Raw genomic sequence first — 9,820 nt, 5'->3', positions numbered from 1 at the left:
GTTGCTAGAATTGCTTTTGTTATTCTGGTTTTCTTCTTGCTCCAAATGAATTTTTGGATTGTTTTCTCAAGGTCCAAGAAGTATGCTGCTGGGATTTCAATTGGGATTGCATTGAATCTATATAGCAGTTTTGGAAGTATGGCCATTTTCACTATATTAATCCTTCCTACCCAGGATCAGGGGATGTCTGTCCATTTTCTGATATCATCTTCAATCTCTCTTTTCAGAGTGCTATAGTTTTTAGAGAAGAGGTCTTTGATTTCTTTTGTTAGGTTGATTCCTAGGTATTTCAATTTTTTGGATGCTATTGTGAAAGGTTTTGTTTGTACTATTTCTCTCTCAGTGAGTCTGTTGTTCGTGTAGAGGAAAGCTATTGATTTTTGTGTGTTGACCTTGTATCCAGCTACTCTACTGAATTTGGTTATTAAGTCTAGAAAACTTTTGGTGGTGTTCTTGTGGTCTTCTATATAGAGTATCGTGTCATCTGCAAATAATGACAATTTGACTTCTTCATTTCCTATCTTTATTCCTTTTATTTCTTTCTCTCATCTGATTGCCTTGGCTAATGTTTCCAAAACTGTATTGAACAGGAGTGGTGATAGTGGACATCCTTGTCTTGTTCTTGATTTTAGTGTGAAGGTTTTCAGTTTTTGACCATTTAGTATGATACCGGCTGTTGGTTTTTCATAGATGGCTTTTATCAGATTGAGGTAGAGACTGTCCATTCTAATTTTTGTAGGGTTTTTATCACAAATGAATGTTGGATTTTGTCAAATGCTTTTTCTGCATCTATTGAGTTGATCATATGGTTTTGGTCATTGGCTGTATTGATATAGTGTGTTACATTGATTGATTTGTGTATGTTGAGCCATCCCTGCATCCCTGGGATGAATCCCACTTGGTCAGGGTGTATGGTCTTCTTGATGATCTTCTGCATTCTGTTTCCCAGTATCTTATTAAGAATTTTTGCATCTATGTTCATTAGTAAGATTGACCTATAGTTCTGTTTTTCAGTTATATTCTTAAATCCATTGTGCCATTACATGTTTTTAGCCTAATGATCTCATCTAATGATTTCGTCTGATGATCATGGATATGCTTTTGTCAATATATCTTTGTATACCTAACAATAATTTCATTTATATATTTCAACTCTAGGTCACTTGCAATATATATAGGTTCATAACTGTGATAGATTGTTGTTAATTATTTCTTTCTTTACAATTTTTAAATTCAATTTTGTCATGAATTTTGTTTTTCCTGATGTTAGTTGTTTTCCCAATTTGTTTTCTCTCTCATTTTCTTCCACTCATGCTTCCTTACTCTTTCCTTCTTTCTTTTATTCCTTCTTTCTTTCACTCCCTCCTTTGTTCCTTTCTTTCCCTTTCCCTTCCATCCTTCTTTCTCTCCCTTTCTTCCTTTTCTTTCCACTCTTTTAAAATTTATAATATAAAGTTTATAATATAAACACATTCCTTCTTATTGTCTGCTTTTCTAACTTTCTGATTTCCCCTTCACCTTTTGAAATTAAAATTTAGTCAATTTTTCATCTAACATAAGAATCTTCAATTTCAATGTCACCTACACTTAGTGTTGTGCCACAGTTGTCATCTGTCAGTCTCATGCTTTCTGCTTTTCATGTTCCCTTTTGCTGTGTTGCTCACTTTCTTTCTTATGTACCTTTTTCCTAAGGCAGTGTTTCAAAGAAACTTTGCCAGAGTTGTTAATGGATTCCCTATGAAAAATAACACACACACACACACACACACACACACACACACAAGCGTACATATTCTCTGATTCAATATAAGAGAAATATTTGGGGATCATTTTAGGTGATCCACAATAAATGTAAAAATAGTAGATTCCTAAGAGTCTCAGCAATTAAATAATCTGTTTAAGTAGGTTTAATCTTATCATGATCTACTTTAATATATACACCATTTTATAACACACATAGTGATATCCTATGGGACCGTAGCTGTAGGATACTGAAGTGGGAAATGCACTGCAAGTAATTTAGACATACACATTCCATTATTATATCATTGTTCAACTTCAACTATTCTTACAGTGCATTAAATGTGGGTTTTTTTGACCCCACCTTGAGCTGATCTCTTCTTTTGTCTGTCTTTTTATCTGAACTCTTCAACTAATAACCTGGATTTTCCTGATGTTCATACTCTGGTGTCAAGGTGTAATTCTATTGCCATTATAGTTTGCCAGCTAAGACATTATTAGCAACTGATTAAATGAAGCTATTGGAACAGAAATTCATAGTGACAACTATAGTGCCTTCAGGTACATGTGCAAATTGCTATGGGTAGGAAAGAAAGTCTAATGGAAAAGAGAGAAACACAGACAATCTGAAGTTCACATGAAAATGTGCAGGCACTTACCCTTGAAGACTAGGAGACTGACTTTAACGGGAGCAACATCATCCCATTAAGCTGGCACTTTTGTTCCAAAGAGTTCAAAGAAATTCAAAGGTTCCATGACAAAAGTATTTTATTAGAGCCAAAAAGTATCACATGGAGCTTTGAAACAACCATCCATGGTTTGATGGTTTACTAGTTTTCAAAGAAATAGAATACAATAAAACTTTCAGGATGGTCTGTGAAATGAAAGGCATTAAGGATAATGAGTTTAAGGAGAACAGGGTTATGGTGACAGCCCAGCACTCATTTCGTATGTCCTTCTTTGGCTATGCCATTTAATTTCTCTCCTTCTCAGTCACTGCAGCAATAGTTGGCAAACTCGGCTGGCAAACTATAATGGCAATAGTTGAATAGGAGAAGAGAAGTAGCAAGTAATTCAATGATTCTTATATCCTATGGCCTGAGAAAGTCTACAAATCTATGAATATGAGTTTTGGAGTGTTGCTATTGCAAACTATGTCACAGTGAACACCTGAGCACTTGCCCCTCATGGATGTTTGAAAATTTCTCTTGGGGGGGGGGATTGGTTGTTCCTCATTTTAGAGTTGTCAGATGAATTTAGTGTGTCATTACTAGTGATTTTTAGGAAAGATGATAGACTAGTATAAAAATATTGGCCATTTCTATTTTTCATTTTCCTACCTGCTAGTGAGATTGAATATTTTCATGGACCTTTTGGCAATTTGAGTGTTCTAATCATTGATTTATTTATTTGTAGCCTTTGCTCAGTCTTGCGTATTTTGTTATTTTTAGTTACTTATAAGAGTTTGAAAAAAATCCTGAATACTTTGTGAGTTGTATCCACTGCTAATATCTTTTTCAAATTAGTTGCATGAAAAAATGTAAAATTTTACAGTATCTTGTCTTTAAAACTTAGTGTGGCTAAATTTATCAATCTTTCTCTTTGAGTCTTACGAAATTCTTCCTAATTTCAAGTCCATATAAAACATTACCTCTACATATTCTTCTAAAACTTTTAAAGTTTTGCTTTCCAAATGTATGTTCTTCACTTCACCTGGAGAGGACTTTTTATTTTTTTACCACTTATTCAAGATTTATTTCAAGGCCCCAAAACATTCAGACTAATCACAATGGAACTTCTGTAATTTCTTAAAATACGTAAGTACTTAACATCAACTCTTATAAATGCAAACACAATTAACTAAACAAAATACTGTGTGATTTTCAAAAGCAATGGCTATTTAACACAATGTAAGGTGACAATAAAATATCAAAGAACTTCCACAAAATCAAAACATAATTAGCAGCAAGCTATTCAGACTAAACAAACACAAATCTGTCTTTTACAATTTCCAACTTTGTTTTTAACTTTGTTTCATAAAGTCACTGGTAATTGAGCCTTCTTTCAAGTATGGGGTTTCTAACAATAAAAACTGTATTTTCCTTGCAAGAACTGGTGGGAGAGGGAAGAGTGTTTGTCTAGTATGCAAAGACTAATTTGTCTAGCTCTTGGGTTGAATCCCCAGCGTTATTAAGAAAAACATTTTCCACCAGTGATTTAGTTCAGTGGCATCACGCCTGCCTCACAAGCATAAGGTTGTGAGTTCAATCCCTGATACCAAAAAAAAAAATGGGAAGAAAAAACCACAAACTTCCTAGTTTGTCATAAATTTATACAACAAAAAGTAAAACAATCTAACTGAATGTATCCAGGCGTCCCTTTTCTCTTACATCTTTATATGTTTTAAACATACTTGGAAAACATTTATTATGGTCTGTATCCAGGGAAAATGAATTGTCATCTCTAACCTTGCCTTCTACATACTTCAAACCCTTCCTTCGCAACCTGTCCTCCCATCCACTAAAATCTGTTTCCAAAGTAAACAATAATTCAGTGTACCAGCCAAGGGGGCACAAAGCAACCTGTAACCTTAATTTCCTTAAGTATCCAAAGATTTCAATTTTTTTCACCTTTATAAACACAAGGACTCAAGTAGGAAAAAAACAGGAGGAAAAATGCAAACTGTGAAGATTAATTAACTAGAATTTTGTTTATACATTTCCTTCAAGTTACAAGTACTATCCAGACTAGCATTAAATGATATTCTACACACACAGATACAACAGCTTAGATTTACTTCAGAATACATAATCACATTAGAAGTAAGCAACCTTCTAACTAATACATAGCTTAACTGGTTCTTAAATAGTTTCACAAAGGGGAAAAACAAGCATTTTGTGGGAGGAGGATTAAGATATGATATGTACATGTACCAACTCTGCTTGATGAACGTATTCATTAGGTATCATAAATGAACTAATAAAAAATAAATTTAAAAAAGAAAATAGTACATAGACTTGAAGAGTTATGTGCTCCTTTAAGTCCAGAGGAAGCCCAAAGATGAAGGGTTTTTTTCCTAAAAGTGCAATACAGGGAACTGGGGATGTAGCTCAGTGGTAGAGCACTTGTCTATTGTGTAGTGTCTAGTGTGTAGGTTCAATCTCTGGCGCCCCCATACAGATATGCTCTTAACCTCTGTTCATCAAGTAATGGAATGGAATGGTATGGACAGGTGCAATCTTTAAACTGCACAGCTGTAGGATATTCCATATTGGCAAAAAAACTAATACAGTCATTTAAAGGAAAAAAGAACCAATGTCAGGAAAAATGTTGAAGAAAAAGAATACTCTTTTAAAAAGAAAAGGATCATCCAACACAAAAAATGAGATCTACAGTATTAAAAAACACTCATTTTATTGTTTTAAAAAACTGGTAGGCAGAGGGAATCTAGGCTACTTAGAATTGAAACAACTCCATGTGAAAAAATGGAGACAGCACAGTGAATTGACCTCATAAAAGAAATGAATAAAACAAAATTTCACAAAAGTCTTCATGTCTGGAATAATATATTAATGCACATAATATAAAAATATAGTCTGGACTTTCCTATTAAGGTTTATAATAAATTATCAAATGTCTGCTTAATGCATTTAGTTTTATAAGCCTTGTATGTTTAGCAGCCTATATTATGTAAGTATGTATGTGGTGGTATCACAAATTAATGACTTGATTTTTTCCCCATACTTACATACATTTTATTTCCATTCTAAGACAATGTCTTTCTTGTGGTTCATTTTAATCCACATTTCACATAAAAAGTATCTTGATTTTTTTTTTTTTTTTGGTACCAGAGATCGAACTCAGGACCTTATGCTTTCGAGGCAGGCACTGGAACCACTGAGCTAAATCCCCAGCCCCCATATCTTGATTTTTAAGTGAAACTTTTTAGTGCTATAGCATGATGGATTTAACATAATTATGTTAGAAGCATAACTGAGTAACTAATCTGGAGTTTTTAAGTTAATTCACAGCTATAGAAAAATGTTTTACTTTTAACCAAGATGAGACTGTATAGTTATAAACAGTGAAATACTATAAAACAGTGAATGAATAAATAAGGTAATTTTCTACCAGTGGCCATTGATAATTTTGCTTTTGAAACCTGAAAGAAATTCTTTGAGTTTGAAATGTTCTGGTAAGTTTTTTTGTTTCTCAGCTTCTTCAGGATCTCCTTAAAGGGCTAAATATGTGACTCTATAAAGAATCAAAGTTCTTTTCCGGTCTGAGGTAGCCAAAAACAGCCACACTGAGGATGTCCTCACAGTCCCCATAGGATATCTTTGAAGGTATGCATGATGTGAGTTTCAATAGACTTTTCAAACTCTTGTAGTTTGGGTTTCATTCTGTGCTCATCAGCATCTTAAGAACACTTCCATTTCCAGCACTGGCCCAACCTTAATGAATGCCACTGGATACATGAGCTGCAAGATAATCTATTACTGCACTTGTTCAGGAAAATTAGCTCTAGGAATGCCTAGCTGCTAGGAGCCAGGGCCAAAGCCCTGCATCACTTGACCTAGGTAGAATAAAGTGACACCCTCTAATATTGAGTCTTCCTGTCCCAAAGAGCCACCAATGGGCACAGTGCACAGACTGACTATGACTGCCTGCCATAACTGCCTGCTGGGTGGGTGCACTATGGTGGAGGGAAGGCAGCATCAACAACACCCTGTGGGGGCGTCTCTCACACCTCTGACCCAGCTGTCTGGATCTAGAGAGGACTTTTGTGCCTTGTATGAGGCAAGGTTCTACTTGTTTCCAGCATAGTCACTTCTCTCAATTTTATTTATTGAATAATTTTTGCTTTATGCATATATAAAGTGTTCTTTCTCATACACCAAGTTCCCACATATATGTAGCTCTGTTTGTTATTTTTAATTTTTTTTGCCAGTTATATTTTTATAGAAAGATAATCCCCTGGCTTTAAATAGATATGTACATACATGTATGAACAAACAAAAAAATACAAACCCTTGGATAACAAGGGGGCTTGTGAGAACTCCCTTGTCACTCTCCCTTACCCAATGGCAGAAGGCATGAGTCTGTTTTTTTTTAATTATTAATTTTGGCCATTCTTGCAACAACAAGCCTGCAGTTGGGTGATTTACCCTCAAGGTGAAAGTCAGGCAAAAATTCAGTTTCCCCTTTCTGAACTCTATGCATCTCCAAAATTAGGGCTACATGCTCCCTTGTTCTTTTAACTAGTTTATCAGGGTCATGGAGACCTCCCCCTAAAATGGACCCAGAAATAAGATAGACTCATAGTTTAAAAGGGTGAGGGACCATATGCTCTAAAGGCAAATGACATGACAAAGGCATACCAACCCCAGAGAAATACTCCCCACCCCTCAAAGGGATATATTGTCCAGCCCAGGTCCAGGCCCTAGGTTCTTTGCTCTAGCCATCCCTATTTCTTTGGTATTGTCAGAAGACAAGATTCAGTTCCTGGGTGCTGGGGAAGAGGGACAGTGGTTTAGGGGCTTCCTAAAGTACTAGTGAACAATTTAAGCTTAAAATTTTCCCTGTCTAAAATCTTTAAAAATAAACAAATCAAACTCCATTCTGTGCTGTACACAGCCCTTCTGACTCCCTGATATTGATTTAAGGAGAGCAGAGAAGGGGAGTTAACGTTGGAAGGGCCACCTCACTTTCTTCCGCCTCTCAGGTTTGGCTTCTCCCTTGGGTACTGTGCTGTTGGGCTTGGAGACTGCAGTGGCCCCAGAGCCAGGCTGAGGAGCTCCAAAGAAGCTCCCCTTAGACATCTGGCCTGGGGGTACTTGAAAGATTCGGCTCAAGAAATCCTGAAGGTCAGCAGGAGGGTCATCTGTGGGGGCTCCGTGCCAACCACTGGTGCCTGAGATCTGAGAGCCAAATGAGATGTGTGATAGGGAATTCTGTGGGTATCTGGAGAGATTCCCACACATTGACATCCAGCCCACTCTGTGATGTCATAGACCTTTCCATCCATCAGTGCAAAGTAAGTGATCTTGAGCCCCAACATGCTTGACTCTGCCCAAAAGTCTCCTTCCTCAGCAGGATGAAACCTATTACACTCAGCACTGTATCTGGCACTCTTAGGTTTCCCAGTCTATTTCAAACCTCCTATGCTTTCCTCAGCATCGACTACACATCATAGTATTCATTGCTTCCTTGGGGTCATCTTGTAGCTTGGACAGAAACTCAGTCACTGACCAGCTCAGCTCATTCTCTACCCTATGTTTCATCTCATATTCTTTCTGCCTTTCAGGGTTGCTGACAATGTCCCAAGCTGCCCTTAAAACCTTGAAGACCTCCTCAACCTGGGATGATAATTTTTATCAGGATGAACCATCACTGCCAGCTGCCTTTGGGCCTTCTTTAGTTCAGTATCCGATGCTGTGGCTTCAACCCCCAGAACATAGAAAGGGTTTAGTTTATCCTCAGGAACCCCAGCCATGGTCGAGTCAACCCACTTCCTCTTCAGGCTGGCAGTACTGCTCACTAGCTACAGGTACATTCCCTTGGCTATTAGTCCTCTGCTTGAACCAGGGCAACTCCAGCCAACCCCGCTGAACTATTCTTACCAGCTGCTGCCACGGCTTACTATCTCTCAGCAGAGTGAAGCAATGCTACAAGGTGGAAGAATCCAGCCAAGAAAACAGCCTGACGGCCTTATGACCCCAGCCTAACAGGTCACGCAGGCCCACCAGAAACTGCCAGCCCAAAAGAAGCGGCAGATCCAGAAGCAGCAAAACACCCATTAGCCTAAGAAAATGGGTGAACAGCCCTGCCCCACAGTAAAACCCCTGGTTTAGAAATTGGAACACTACCTGAGCCCAGCCCCCCGAGCCGTCCTGCCCAGGCTCCCGCCCAAACTCGACAAAGTTCCAAATCACTGCCTTTCAGCTGCCTGCATGCACAGATGAGATGGCCACAAGTTTCCACGTACTCTCCCACCAACACCACCAGTTCAATCAACCACCAGAAGTCTGCCTGTCCAAGCTGACATTGTTCTTCTGCTCCCCACAACCCCAGGCCTCTGCGCTTATCTGTCTGACTTCGTTTCCGGCCCAGCCGATGTCGGCCAGGGGCCCTGGGATCTCAGCGTCCACTCTCCCGATTACTCTCCTTGTTCGGAAAGCGGTGCCGCTGTCTCCGGGGATGGTGGTTTCTTTCCGCTGACACCCGTGAAGATTCACTTGGAAATTTAAGAGGTTCCTCATCGTCACATTCCTCTTCCAATTCTTCATCTTCCCCCAAGGTTGGAGACGTATAATGGTGGCAAAAGTTGCTAGAAGAGTCATCTCCCTCAGAATAAGGCCTTGTGGGATTCCAGGGGCTCCCTGGCAGTTACCAGCAGATGGAATGGAAAGCAAAGAAAGGTTTCCATCCTCACGGTAACCAGCCTCACTCTTTGAGAGTTCCTGGCCCACTCCTGACTCTTCTTCTGAAGATGCCTCATTCTGATCAGGGTCCTCTCCTTCCCTAGGTGGTCCTGGACCCCTTGGGCAGCCATGCCTTGGATTCCACCATTGGGCTGGATTTGGGGGCTGTGTGTACTTAGGACCAGAGTGTTCTGTGAAGCAGCGGATACCATTAGGAGCAGTCCCTGCTGAGTCTCTGAGTCCCGAGAATGCAAATATTTCAGGATATGCAGAGGGTTCTAAAGTCCTGAGGGAGGCACCACCACTGTAGTGGGCTCCACACAGCCGTCTTTCTCCCAGGTGCTTCTGGGACATGACCCCGGGGCTTCCTGAGGGTTTTAGGTCACAGCCATCATGGGTAATTTCTGGTGCTGAAGAGCAGTGGTAATTCCTCCACCTGGAGCAGCTGGGCCTTGGGGCCAAGGGGAGCTACCAGAGCAGCTCCCCAGGCTCCGGCTCTGCCTCCCACTCACTTGTTTGTTATTTTTTAAAAAGGATGTCTTACAAAGCTGATTGTCTTTGTTGTTAAGACACACCCTGATAGCTTCTTGAAATCGATTACATTGTTTTGCAGAAGACTGTAGCCTTTATCAATATTTGAAAGGTCTAAATTAGAA

At 39.1% G+C, this 9,820-nt stretch overlaps 2 pseudogenes; both read right to left on the bottom strand.

The window, feature by feature from the left end:
• Nucleotides 1-5,510: 5,510 nt before the first annotated feature.
• On the bottom strand, nt 5,511-6,963 carry LOC101713477 (riboflavin kinase pseudogene; annotated as a pseudogene).
• On the bottom strand, nt 6,884-9,518 carry LOC101697491 (dnaJ homolog subfamily C member 14 pseudogene; annotated as a pseudogene).
• Nucleotides 9,519-9,820: the final 302 nt, after the last annotated feature.

The sequence above is a fragment of the Heterocephalus glaber genome, unplaced genomic scaffold (genome assembly GCF_053883595.1).
Source record: "Heterocephalus glaber isolate CG9 unplaced genomic scaffold, H.glaber_assembly_v1.0 deba00000474, whole genome shotgun sequence".
Lineage (NCBI taxonomy): Eukaryota > Metazoa > Chordata > Mammalia > Rodentia > Bathyergidae > Heterocephalus > Heterocephalus glaber.
Note: the sequence above shows the minus strand (reverse complement) of the source record. Positions and strands in the feature narration are given on the sequence as shown.